Consider the following 14,769-nt stretch of genomic DNA (forward strand, 5'->3'; position numbering starts at 1 on the left):
AGTTTCCTGCAGACATTTTATGTATTTGGTTTTTAGGTAGTATTTTTTTTTAGGTTTGAGTAAAGCACTGATATGTTCTTGACACGTACAGGGCTTATTTTGAATACTAAATCTGTGCAGATTTGTAAGTTGGGAGCATTCATTAAAAGCTTTGTCACATTTTTTACATCTGTGGGGCAATTACTGCTATATTTTTGATATTTTAGAAAAATTGAGTTTTGATTAAAAACTTTCAATATTTTTATTTTGCAGTTGTATATTTTCTTTCCAGTTTGAATTCTCTGGTGATCATTTAGCTGTGATACCTCACAACAAATGATTTTTACATTCTATAGATTTGTAAGGATTGTCTCAAGTATGAATTATCTGGTACTTGGTATCAGTTGCAGCATACTTAAAACTTTGCTACATTCTTTGCCTTTGTGTGGCTTTTATCCAGTATGATTTTTTTCTGAAAAATAAGGCTTTGTCTAATAGGAAAAGCTTTCCCACATTCTTTGCATTTTTATGGCTTTTACTCAGTATGAATTTTGTGGTGTTGAATAAGGTCTGATCTTTGAATGAAACCATTGCCACATTCTTTACATAGGGTTTTGCCTAACAGTAAAAGCATTCCCACATTCTTTGTATTGGTATGGCTTTTCTCCAGTATGAATTTTCTGGTGAATAATGAGGCTTGAGCTTTAAGTAAAGGCTTTGCCACATTTTTTACATTTGTATGGCTTTTCTCCAGTATGAATTCTCTGGTGCACAATAGGATGTTGCCTAACAGTAAAAGCTTTGCCACATTGTTTACATTTGTATGGCTTCTCTTTGGTATGAAATCTCTGGTATTCAATGAGACTTTCAGTTGTATTCAAAGCTTGTTTACATTCCTTATATTTGTAATTATTTTCTTGAAAGCTTGTTCAATACTTCTTCTTGTTCCATACTTTTTGAGCATGGATTAAAAATGTTCTCACTTTTATCTTTATAAAGCTTTTTAAAATGATCACACAGATGTTTCCTAGGATTTAAAAAAGGATTAATTTTTATCAGTTTCACACAATTTTTATTGTTTTACACCAAAACAAATATATTGCTATTTACTTAGGGCAGAGACCTGTCTACAGGTCTTGAAAGATTTATCATAAATGTAGTGAAAAACCAGCCTCTACCTCAGAGCAAAGCCTGTCCAAGGAAGGGACATCACCTTTGTCCTTGGAAAGACCCACGGAGCACTCCTAGGCACATTCCCACCCTGCTAAGTTGTTTATCTACAAATAACAGGAGAGATCTGCTGTGTCAAGTGTCCCTGACTCAGTCAGGCTAGGTGGGGATCCATAGCAACCCCCTAGCAGTCACCAATCAGCATGAGATAGGGAAATACCTGGGATGCCAGATGACCCTCCCAGGTGTTTATGTGGTTGATAACGTGTTGGGAAACCATGTAGTTCAGCACAAACACCCCTCTTGGCTTAAACCAATCAGTTCAAATGAATCCCCCTTGTTGAGAGCCACAGCCAAAGGGGCCCCAGCAAACTTCCAGCTGCTGGCTGATGATTGGCTCACAGCGGCCCCAGCAACATCTAGCTGATTGGCTCCTCTGCGGTGATGCTCATTGGACTGTTTCCCTGCCCTTTCAGACCACGGAGCTGCTCATTGGGGGACTTCGCTTCGGCAGCACATATACTAAAATTGGAAGGATACAGAGAAGATTAGCATGGCCCCTGCGCAAGTATGACACGCAAATTCGTGAAGCGTTCCATATTTTTACTTATTAAAGCAAAAAGAAGGAATTGGGAAGGGGTATATATTCCCCAAAGATAAACTTAAAATAACCCTTTTTACTCTAAACTTTTAAAATTTGGATTCATCAGGACTTAGTGCTGCGGAAAGGCATATGTGTCCAAAAAATGTACATAAGCCCAAGGTACTTTGGAAGGATATTCTAACAGGACAATGGAAAGGTCCTGACCCAGTAATTGTCTGGAGTCGGGGGTCTGTTTGTGTGTTTCCACAGGGAGAACAGCAGCCGATTTGGATTCCAGAGAGATTAACCAAGGTCCTGACCCAGTGATTGTCTGGAGTCGGGGGTCTGTTTATGTGTTTCCACAGGGAGAACAGCAGCCGATTTGGATTCCAGAAAGATTAACTAAAGCGATTTCTACAGACCAAAAAGAAGATGATTTGGCTCAAATCCATAACAACTGATATCCAAAACTCCAGTTTGGCTATTCTTACATCTGCAACAGAACCAGGATGCTTTTTTCAATATCTATTTTATTATTGCCCTTTGCCATATCATGAAGTTCTATTTTGTTTTTTGAGCTCATACAGACCTAGGTTAATGTTTTGCTGATCAGTTCTATTTTTTGACTATAGAGTTTTTAAGCATTGCAATGGAGATTTCACCTGTAAAAAGTTATAAGGCCTTTACTATAATGTTATGTGTTGTATGTATTATATTATGTGTGCACACTTGTGTTTTGTGTTATATGTTTGAATGTATGTATGTCCATATATCATATAAGATGAGCGCTCATGATAAAATGGATCCAAATATTTTTTTTTCACGTGATTTATATGGTTTAATTTAAATTGGGTAAACAACTGTTGAGGATTGTTTTAATATGTAAACAAAAAAGAAGGTTAACAGATCTGTTTGTTTACTTTCACCTTTCCTTTTCATTATATTTAATAATTCTCTTAAAGATAATGTAAATTGTTAAGAAAATTGTTTTCTTTTAGTGCCTTCTGTAATGTTACATAATTTTTTCTTTAGCCATTATTGCCAGAATTCCTATCTTCATCCCAGTGCCGGTGAAGACAATGTAAATTGTTAAGAAAATTGTTTTCTTTTAGTGCCTTCTGTAATGTTACATAATTTTTTCTTTAGCCATTATTGCCAGAATTCCTATCTTCATCCCAGTGCTAGTGAAGTCAAAGATAAAACCAATCTACAGCTTCTACAATAGCCATCACTGAACTGCTTGCAGAACTTGCCTGGACACACTGTGAGCTCACCTGTATGCATTGTGAACTATCTGTTGGTGCAGTGACTTGTGGTAGTGTTGGGGTATTTTTGCTGATGATGTCACCGGTGGTACAATTTTTCAAAGGAGCCCTCAATTGGCTTAATGTCATGGCATTTTGCATCCTCCTCTACTAGTGATGGTCTAAAATTTGGGGGCCAACAGAGGTGAGGCAAAGAACCTCACCCCCCCACAGGTGCAAAGGCCTATCCACAAGTATGGCTGTATGCTGGACTGGTAGTCAGTGACGGGTATGATCCAATTGCAGTGGTACCAACCTAAGACAGGAGGCTGACGCCTAGAGGTCAGTTCATCCGATGACGGGTAAGGACCATATGTTGAATTGGACTGCCTAACAGGCACGGTCCCTAAGCCACATGCTTGTTGTTTAAACAGAGAGGGGGAGATGTTGAGAGCCACAGCCAAAGGGGCCCCAGCAAACTTCCAGCTGCTGGCTGATGATTGGCTCACAGCGGCCCCAGCAACATCTAGCTGATTGGCTCCTCTGTGGTGATGCTCATTGGACTGTTTCCCTGCCCTTTCAGACCACGGAGCTGCTCATTGGGGGACTTTTTTGGCTCCGCCCACGTGACCCAGCCAATGGGCCTCAAGAGCAGGAGGATTGTGGGAGGTGGGGAGAAGCTGGTGTGGGAGAGAGAGGCTTGGGGAAAGCCGGTGGTGGCAGTTGGGGCTCTGAGGGTTTTTCCTGAGAGACTATTTTGTTTGTCGTGTGTGGTTCTAAAAATAAAGTTAGTTTCTTTTGACAAGTGGCTCCTGATTGTGCCCAGCCAGACTGCGGCACCCCCTCTTGTAGTAACCAATCACCCCTACCCAACTTGTTCCCGCCCGTGAATGTTCTAATCATGTTTTAGAGTTGTTGTTTGATTTTCCTGTGGTGTGTGATGATTTGCTAAGAGATGCTATGATGTATGTGGGGGTCCCTGCCTTCTCCAAAGAATGTATAAAACTGCTGCAAACCCTGGGCTTGGGGCCTCTCAGCATTACCTGTTGCTGTGTGTGCATGTGGAGGACTGAGCTAGCTCGCAATAAACACCTCTTTGCTGTTTACATTGATCTTGGTCTCTGGTGGTCTTTTGGGGTCCTGAATTTGAGCATAACAAAGAACAATTTAAGAAGTAAAATTTTGGCAGAGGTCTCACAGTTTCAGAGATGTCAGTTAATAGACAACTGGCTCCATTCCTTGGAGCCTGGGATGAGGCAGAACCTCATGGCAGAAGTGTGTGGTGGAGGAAAGTGGCTCAGAACCTTACACTAAGAAGCAGAGAGAGAGAGAGCTCTACTCAACAAGGACAAAGTATGTACCCCCCAAACATATGCCCTACCTGCCTGCTGAAAATAGCCAGTTAATTACTGTCAGGGATTAACACACTAATTAGCTTAAGGTTCTCATAACCCAATCATTTCACCTTTAACTTTAATTGTCTCACACATGACCTTTTGGGGGACACCTAATATCTAAACCTTAATAGTTTGCCTTTGGCCCATAAAAGCCCATACCCATCTCAAACTGGAAGATACATTTAGTTCATTTAAAAGACTCCTCATAGTCTTAACAGGTAAAGTATTGCCCAAAAGTCAAAGTCCAAAGTCTCCCAGTGAGACTCAGGCAAACTGTAAGTGTGAGCTGCTGTAAAAAGCAAAGCAAATTACATGTATCCAATATGTAAAGGTGCAGAGTAAATATTTTCATTTCACAAAGAGGAATAGGGACAGAGAAAGGAGGGATGGGACCAAAGCAAGATCAGAATCCATCTGGGAAAATAAATCCTGTAGCTTCATATCCAGCATCTGGGGCACATGGCATCATGATGTTCTCTGCAAAGAGCTGCTCTGCCCCTGTGACTTTGCTGGTTGCAGCCCACATGGCCTCCTTGTTGGCTTGTTTCTGCTCCATTGCTTCAGATTTTCTTGGCAGATGTTCCACATTACTGGCATTTTTTAACCTTTGGGATTCTCCTTTGCAGCTTTGTCTTTCTCCTTGATCTCCACACATTGCCCTATCAAGGGCAACCCACAGGGACTCTGACTCTGCAGAATTTTTCCTGGTCTCCTAGGCCTTCCTTTGAAACTTTGGTGGAAGCTTCCATGACCCACTAACTCCAGCATCCTGCATTCCTGCAAAGCCCCAACACCACATAGTTGACATCAAGGTCTGCTGCCATTTCAAGCAGTAGCCAATCTTCCAGGGATCCTTGCTGCAGCAGTTTCTGAGTGCTTAGGTGACTGAGCACAGTGGAACAACTTCCTAGGCATGTGTGTGTATGTGTGTGTGTGTGTAGGCAGGGTGCACCAATGCTCTCTTCTCAAAGGAATATTTTCTTTTACACCCTTGAGTCTATGGTGGGTATGGTCTTGCCAATTCCTGAGATGCCCTCAAGCCATTTCTCCAATTTTCTCTATTCAAAATCTTTAGCAGCATCTCTTTAGTGGTCATAATATATATGACAACCACAACTTTTTTAGCTCCATTTTTACTGTCAGTTTTCTGGCAAAACTGCAAGCTTTTCAAAATTTCTGCTCTGTTTTCTGCTCCTGATTATTACAATAAACTGGGCTAAAATATGCTATCAATATCCATGCCATTGCCTAAAGGCTATGCAGCATAGGCTTTTCTCTGCCAGATTAAGAAGTCCACCATCTGTTAACTTCAGCCTCAGAAAGCATGAGGACATGGGCAAAATATAAGCAATTTCTTAGCCAGAACATAACATGAATGGCCTCTAGTACAATTTCTAAGAGTCCTCCTTCTTTGAAATCTCATGAGCACTACAGTCCTATCAGCATTTTGATTTTCTAAGCTACCACAAGAATCACCTATTAAGCTGTGCTTATAATATTTTAAAGCTTTTCCCGCTTGCATCACTAAAATTATTGAAATTCCTCCTGCATATTCCAAAATGTTCCAAAGGCTTCTGAACCACTTGGTCAAGTTAGTAATAGCCATGATCCCACTCTTGCTACCAATTTATGTTTTAGTCAGGTTTTTTCATTTGTGACCAAAAGACATGACAAGAACAATTTTAAGGAGAAAAGTTTATTTTGGGGCTAACAGTTTTAGAGTTCAGTCCATAGATAGCTGATTTCTTCCTCAGGGCCTGGTATGAGGCATAACATTATGGCAGAGTGTGTGAAGGTCTGGTGGAAGAAAATGTTCAAGACATTGCACCAAGAAGGAGAGAGGCAGAGGCAGAGGCAGAAGGAGGGAGACACATACACACACACACACACACACAGATATGGAGGGAGGGAGAAGGAGAACTTTGTTCAACTAGGACAAAATATATACCCCAAAGGCACCTTCCAGGAACCCACTTCACCCACCACTCTCTATTGCCTATAGCTATAGCCCAGTTATTCTGTATCAGGGAGTAATATACTGATTAGGTTAAAGCTCTCATAACCCAATCATTTCACCTCTAAACTTTCCTGCATTGTCTCACATACAAGCTTTTGGGGGATATCTAATATCTAAATAACAACCCTGATACAATAGCTTCCCTGAGGCCTTTGATATTTTACCCATACACTGGCTTATAAAACTGATGTTATTGCTGCATGGTGACCTTTAATACTGACATATTATCTGTATAATATCATTGAAATATGTTAACCCCCTGTGGATTTAATATTAAATTCTCACTACAGCATGTAAAACTAATATAATAGGCTTCCTGTGGCTTTTATTATTGGTATAATATTCACATTATGGCATCTAACACTAATATCATATCTATCTTATGATTTCCAATACTAATAAGATATACTATAACATATAATATAGTAGTTGCCTGATGGCCTAAAATATTAATTTGATATTCTTACTATCCCATCAAAAACTAATATAATATCAGCCTCTTTTCTTTAATACTTTTGTTATCCATACAATACCATCAAAAATTAAATAATAGGTGATGTGGCACTTAATATTAATATCTGCATTATAGTATCTAAAATAAGTATAATAAATGCCCTGTTTCCTTTAATACTAGTATAGTAAACATAATTAGTAGCATCTAAAACTTACCTAGTGGTTTTCCTGTGGCCTTTAATACTAATAGGCATCCATAAAATAGCATCTAAAAGTAATGTAATAGCTGCAATGTGGCCTTTATTATGAATGTAGAATTTATACTGTAACACCTTAAACTCATATAATAGCTTCCTTGTGGTCATCATATTAATATTTATAGTGGCCTCTAATAGTGATATAATAGTTGACCTGTGGGCTTTAATGTCAATATAATATCTATACAGTGACCTATAAATTAAGGTCAGAGGAGTCTTTACAGCTCCAAAGTAAAAGGTATCTCTGTCTCTGTGTGATTATTTCATGCAGCCCAGTTCAGTTCACCTGGAGTGACCCTAAGTGTTTTAGTCATGAGAAATGCAACAATTGGTGGCCTGTGCAGGGACTCCAAGGTTAATTTTAGAAATTTAGTGGGATTGGAATTTCTCTCCAGAAATTAAGCACACTTAGGATTTGAGAGTATTGTGGGCTGAATGGTAGAAAGTAAGTGAATTAGACAGAAGAAAAATCTGTGATGTTAACTTTTTTTATATTTGGGAATATTTTGTCTTTAGATATATAAAAAATTTATTTTTGCAATTCTAGAGACCCTAAATAAATGTAAAAATTATTAATATGATTCATGAGATATGTTGAAAAGTTCAGTCCTCTCCCATGGGAAAAGTACTTCTGTTGACTTCTTTGGATTGTTTTTGTGAATCTTTATATTTTGAAATATTAGGTAAAGGGTTTTGGGGTTTATGTAGTAGAAGTCTGCACTTGGAGAGTGACAAAAAGGAGAAATTTTTTTGTGTGATGAGACTTGATACAAGGATTCTTTACCTGTGGAGAAGTGAATTTTATTTTTCTATTGTTTTTATGAATACCCAGAATATTTATACTGAACCTCTTTGCTATATTCTTGTCCTATGGATCAGAATGGCTGTAGCTCAGCTGCTGTGGACAAAAGACTTTAGCTGCTATTCCCTATGGGGTCTTTAACTAAACCCACAGCCAGCAGTGTTTTAACCCTTAAACAATCTGACCTACATGCCAAACACAGACTGCCTTAAGATCTGGTAGTAACACTGCCATCTGCTGTTAAAACTCACTTTTAAAGTCCCACAAGCTGCAAGGAAAAGTACAAAAGACAGGAGAACACAAGCTACAAGCACAGGTCACAGAGACAAGGCAAGCCACTGCCCACCCTTGGGGGGGGGGGATACAAACAAATCAAATAGATTGCAACTGGCTAGAAGCTCCAGGGGCCTTTGCTCTGACAATGGGCAGCCAGCTCCATGCTATTTCCATCACCATGGTAATTGACTCCTGAATGGAGGAACAATCTTCCTGGTTTCACCTCCTGCATTTTCACGGGCTTCCCATTGGTCCTTCCACTGTTACTCAGAACTTCTGGTTCCGCCTTCCAGCCACTAACCTGTACTTCATTTTTCACACAGACCTACTACTAAAAGTATACAGAGTCTGCATTTTTAAGAATGCCCACTTTAAAAGTGAGTTTTAACAGCAGATGCCAGTTAACATCTGTAAATGCTAACAAAATATCTTTTTTGGGCAAAATCTAATTCCACAGGTTTCTAAGTTGCAGCCCTGAACCTAACTTATTTTCAAAGCTAAATAACCTAATTTTTTCTTTATAGCTGTATTATTAAGAAAAATTTCAGAGGTAATATAACAATTATAAAAAAATGTGCTGTTTTATATTTTGCTTTTAATTTTGAAGGTTATGAGGATGCATTTGCTTGTAGCAGGAAGAAAAGCTGGCAATGTTCCTATGATAATCAAGAAATCCTTATTCTCATTCCTGACTATATAATTGCAAGAAATGAATAATATATGTGATGTCACATATAAGAGTGCACTCCTAGTTAAAAGTAAATTGAATGTATCCAAATATCTTAAGAACCACGTGGTTACATAAAGTAATACAACTATAAGTTATGCCCTTATTCTTAATATATATTTTTCTAGGTATTTAAATAAACTATAGTTGTTAATCTATAAAATAATTAGCATATATGTCTAATTGTTTAGTTAATGTATGTTTATCTAATTGTTTTTCTTCAATAGAAAACACAGAATTTATACATGCATATATCTGATGCTTTGCCTTTTAGTTGCAGATATTTGAGACAAATGTATTTTACTATATATTTGCTTTCAAGAGTTCAAACAACAATCAAGTAATCTCATATTATTATACAAACTGTATAAGATGATAAACAGATATAATTCTGTCTACAGAAATATCCAAGTACTTTAACTATATTTTCATTAAGATATTTCTTCTTATCAAGGTATGATAACTTGTTTTGATTCTAAAGTTTTTAGAAATTGTTCCAAAGTATAACCAGAAAAAGTTTTAAAAGGAAAAGAAGATGCTTAAACAGAGAGAGAGGAAGCACACATTGGAGGTCCTCAGAAGAAAAAAAATCATCTTTGGGTAAAACAAGGTCTTTCTATTTTAGATTTTAATGATAAAGATATTTTTCTAAATAGAAAGATTTTTATATCATTATCTAGACAGATGATATAGAAAGTTAAAACAATTGAGAAAAAGATTTATATGCACTGACTAAAAAAAAATTTTAACTGATTAGTTTAAGAATGTTTTAGGCTATTTTCCTGATTTTACTATACTGATGTGAGCTAAGATTTTGTCAATATTTAGTCATGATAAAGACACATTAAAATGTTAAGTTTATTTTCTTTAAGGAAGGTCTTTATTGCCTAATGATTTGTACTGTTTAAGACAAGGATTAATTTATTAAATAAATTCATATCCTTAATTAAACACTAAATATATTAAGCTGATAACTTAGATCCCAATTTTGACAATTCTCCTTGGTTACTAAATTTGATTGATTCAAAGACACTGCTGATTCTTACATATTACTTTGTTAGATAATTATGAGATTTGGGAGAACATTTTATTAGGACTGGGGTTTTCCAAATTAAAGTTGTATGTTAGTTTTGAGCAATAAAGGTTATAAACCTTGTTGTAAATTCATTGATATTATTATATTTTATTTTATTCCTCTGAGTGGACCTATTATCCATAAAAAATATGGTAAGATTTATATATTACTCTCTACACTGGGAAGTAACTTAATTATATTTTCTAAAAGACAATTAAGAGACACCTAATTAAAGGTTAATATTCTGAAACAGAGAGATATTTTAAGACCTTGTCTCAGAAAGAGATTGATGGTCTTTCTAAATTGTTAGGATAAGTTAACTAGTCTATATATTGGGAAATTACAATAATCAATAAAAGGTATCTCATTTTCATACCTAGCCTTAATTACTCTTAAGAGAAGGCCTTAAAATTTTGCCTACCAGAAACTATAATCAAAGGAAACCTCTCAAACTTAATATAGACCAAAATAAATTCAAGGAGATTTCCAAGAGATCCAGATTCATATATTAATATTTTAGAATTTACACTAGGCCTTTAATCAATTTTATTAAATAAAGAAAAGGGGGAAAACAGGACTCCACAGGCACACACTACATCTAAAAATATTTCAAATTTTTCTTAAATTGTGATACTGAGAGTCTTACTGTTACTGAACATAATTCAGTAAGTTAATCAGATTTCAAAAGATAAAGTTTAAACCTGTCATCATGATAATGACTGAGAAACCTGGCACAGGAAGGTAAATTTTCAGTTGCAGAGTTTATAGCCATGTATATTCATGAGCTTGTCAGGTCAGAAAAAATTATGAAGAGACTTCTACGGACCTATTTCTCAGGTTCATTTTTAATGTACATTGTAATGTGGACTGGAAAGTCCACCAATGAAACTAGATTGATTGTACTGACTGTAGTGGTCAGCTACCTATATGTTGATCCTATGGTAACAGGCTGACTGGAAGTATCTTTTGAGAAAAAGACAGCATATAAGCAACCAGCCAATCATGCTGGTCCCTAAGATTAAGACTATATTTACTTATCTAGACAATTGTCAGAAAAAAATATTAAAATAGATTTTTCCTATTCAGGTCAGTTATTTACATAGAATATCCACCAATGTATTATTGCCTTAATATTTCTGCAATAGAAGTTGGTACCTTTTCTAAGTGGATGGATTGTGCATGTCTTGTCAGTACAACACAAGATATCTAGAAATAATGGATATATTTTAGGCTGGTCTCCTAGAATGGACAAGAACAATTACATGAGGATGCCGTAACTCCTAGAAACTTTATAAACTCTTGGTGAGATGGCATACAAAAAGATGTTTTGATGTTTGACTCTTATCTGTAGAATATTTATATTACTGACAGACCTAATAAACTTCTTAAATGTGAGAATTAAAAGGAAGGATGAAAAATACAACTTATATTATTGTATCACTAGTTATTGCCAGCTAATATTTCAGATCTATTATATGCTGAAGTTAATGTTCAGGCTTTGAAACAGGTGCATGCCAATTAACCAGACCTAGGCAAGCTCTTGATCTCACAATCCTCAAAGTGACTACTTTAAATATTATTCCTTGCTTCTACAATATTCCTTGCAGCTATATCTTAAAACTTATAACATATGGATTTTCTTAATATTTGACTTAAATTACTTCCAAGATCCTTCATAGTCAGATAAGTGCTGATGGAAGAATTGAAACTAAGTTAAAATGCTCTAAGAAGCCACTGTAATAAATATTGTGAATGAGCTCTCTGGTCTACACTTTGTGGAAAGGCCTAAATTCCATGTCAAATAAAAATGTCTAAGTTACTATGGCCAAACAGAATGCTTCTCAATAAAATTGGGAAAAGATTAAGAAACTTCTGATGAGTGTTTGACAAAATAATAATAATAACCTGGATCTTCCAAAGTGAATTAAGTGACTTTAATCCTAAATATGTTGAAACATTCCACATGGTGTGTCATTGAGATAATATGTTTTCTACCAATTCCTTTTGTGTTTCAATAGTAGATCATGATGACCTTGGACCAAGAATCCAGCGACTAAAAATATAATTCCGCAATTGTCTTTAAATATTAAGAAAGGGGGAATATGTGGAGAGCCACATTGAGCTACCATGCCTTCCAGTCTGGTGTGGTAGTGCTATGACTCATGACTCGGTCTTTTCCCCCCGCTCGGATAGCAAGGCCAGTCTTCTGAGTAGGCATACCCCTGAGGTTGAGCTACACTTACCTATTCTTTTGTAACACTACCCCTTTGCCCTGTTTGGGATAGAATGTTCCATGGAAACTCCCTTTGTATGTCCCCTTCTCTTGCTCTGCCTTTGAGCATGGCCTTCTTAGCTGTCAGTCAATCTGCTGACAGCAGATCATGAAACTAGACTCAACTCCCTGAAATCTGACCCCTTCTCCTAATTTGAATGGCTTCTCCCCAATAAAAGGGTTCAGCACATGCTCTCTCTCTCTTTCCACAAACCCCTAGGTCAGAGGAGCCTTCACAGAACCCAAAGAAAAAGGTATCTCTGTCTCTTGTGTGATTATTTCATGTAACCCACTTCAGTTTACCTGGAGTGACCCTAAGTGTTTTAGTCATGACAAATGCAACAATTATGGATAATGTTATTGTGAATTTTGCCCTCTCACCTCTGTCAGGAATCCCATGGAAACTGAAAGCCATATACCCTGGTGCCCTGAGGATTCTGAGTATTGTTAGGATCAGGATGAGGGCTATGGTAGGTTTAGTTGTTGTTTTGGTACTAGGGATTGAACCCAAGATGCTTAAGCACTGAGCCATATCTCCAAACTTTTTATTTTTTATTTGAGACAGGGTCTTGTTAAGTTGCTTAGGGCCTCGCTAAGTTGCTAAGGCCTGCTTTGAACTTGTAATCCTTCAACCTCAGTCTTCCAAGCCACTGGAATTAAATATATCCTCCAATGTTTAGCATTTTGCTGATTATTTGCTTGGGATCCTGGTGGGTTTTTTCCAATTAGAATTGTGGGTAATGTAGTCTTGTGATTAGCCCACTCACTATGAGAGGAGGGCTCTGACAACTTCTGCCCCTTGGCATCATGGTTGATATAATTCTGAGTTTTGCCCACATATCTCTGCTAATAGTCACATAAAGATGAATGCCTCATTCTTGCCCTGGTACCCTGAGGATTCTGAGCAGGTAGAATTAGGGCTAGGATTAGTGCAAGGGATAGGGGTTGGGTTAATATTTGCCCTTTGCTGATTTCTACATGGGATCCTGGCAGCACCTGCCACTTCAGATTGTGGGTAAGGTAATCTGTGAAGTGCCTGCTGACTGTGGAGAATCCTTGAAGCATTGGGTGCTCCCTAGCACTGGGGTGTAAGGAGAGTGAAGGGTGAAAAAGGACTGAGGGAACCTGGGGGCAGGTGCCCACTGTGTTGCTAGGAGAGATTGAGGGTGACATTGAGGTACAAAGAGAGTGAAGTGCTGATAATCAGGGTCAGGGTGGACCACAGGAAGTGTTGCTTTGGGTTAAGCTCAATTCAAGTCATCAAGAGCCAGGGTGACAGAAGGGAGGTCACTGACCTAATGAGAAGAAGGGTCCTTGAGGCTCTTACCATGTAGTGAGAAGGGATGATGCACCTCAGCCAATCTGCACAGGGGACAACTGATCAATGACCCTCTTCCTCACTGGAGATTTGGGTAAATGAGATAAAGCCTCTTTTCTGCAGGATCAAAACAAGGATGTCTGCTGTTGCCTTCAGGTTTGGTCATTATCCTAAAACCCACCCATTGATGAGCCATTCGAACCAACAAAACCTGTCCCACTCAACCACAACCACTAATGCCAGATGACCCCAAGTCATAATCTACAGAACCACAATTCCCAGGCATATAGAATTTCCAACAGAGATCTCCTAGAAACAAAACACAATTTCAAGGCCACTGGCTGCCAGGTGCTGTCATCCCCTCAGGCAGTGGGGTCATCTCTCCTGCTCAGTTCCCTCCTTCCTTAGTTGGAGACCAGGGCATAAAGAGGGAGCCTGGGGCCCAGGGGTGATGAATTTGGCTCAAGTGGCCCAGGCTGGCTGGGCTGGATGCTGTGTCTGCCTCTCTACTTAAGGCCATGTCATGCTGCATGTGCTCCCTCCTCCCTCTAGTGGATTGTGGGATTTCTTTGCTTACAGGATTTACCCACTTATGCAGCAGCAATCATCAGAGTGTGCCTGGAATAGTGTCCAGGCCCATGTGGTGAGCTGGCAGAGGTGGGTAGCTTCCTGGTGACAGAGCTCCTACCACAAGCTCCTGATTCATGGTCCCCAGATGTAGACCTCAAGAGCCGTAGGCCTAGATAAGCATTTCTTCAGGACATGAAATTAAATATTCCCTGATTTATAGACTTTCCATCTTGAAATATGCAGATAAAGTTTTCCTCAGGGATTTCTGAAAACTCTAATAGTTACTCCAGCCAAAATCTTTCAAAAACAGCAGTTTTGCACTCAAATAACACCCCCCCAAATTAGGGCAGATGTGGGCATCCCATCTTTCATATGGTGTGTAGGGCTTACTTCCTCCTGAGATCACCCTGGCCCCATCAACCTTTTCCTGGCATTTAATTTCTCAGATAAAGTCTGCTGCATTTCTGAGCAGCACCAAGATCCTGATTTTATATTCCAAATTGTGGTTTTGAAAAGGCTTGGGAGGGTCTTGAACAACCTAGGTGAGACTCTGCTGTTGATGACATCAAAGCTAAGGACTGTTGGAGATGGAGAAGAGATGACCAAGGTCTCTGAGGGACGGCAGAGAT

The 14,769-nt window shown here is 38.3% G+C and overlaps 1 non-coding gene across 1 annotated transcript; it reads left to right on the plus strand.

The window, feature by feature from the left end:
* The first annotated feature begins 1,646 nt into the window (after positions 1 to 1,646).
* On the plus strand, positions 1,647 to 1,754 carry LOC124078833 (U6 spliceosomal RNA). Its single transcript, XR_006847066.1, has one exon. It is a non-coding gene; the product is annotated as a U6 spliceosomal RNA (small nuclear RNA).
* Positions 1,755 to 14,769: the final 13,015 nt, after the last annotated feature.

This window comes from Marmota monax, unplaced genomic scaffold (genome assembly GCF_021218885.2).
Source record: "Marmota monax isolate L192 unplaced genomic scaffold, Marmota_monax_Labrador192_F-V1.1 WCK01_AAM20220418_F8-fsc00009, whole genome shotgun sequence".
NCBI lineage: Eukaryota > Metazoa > Chordata > Mammalia > Rodentia > Sciuridae > Marmota > Marmota monax.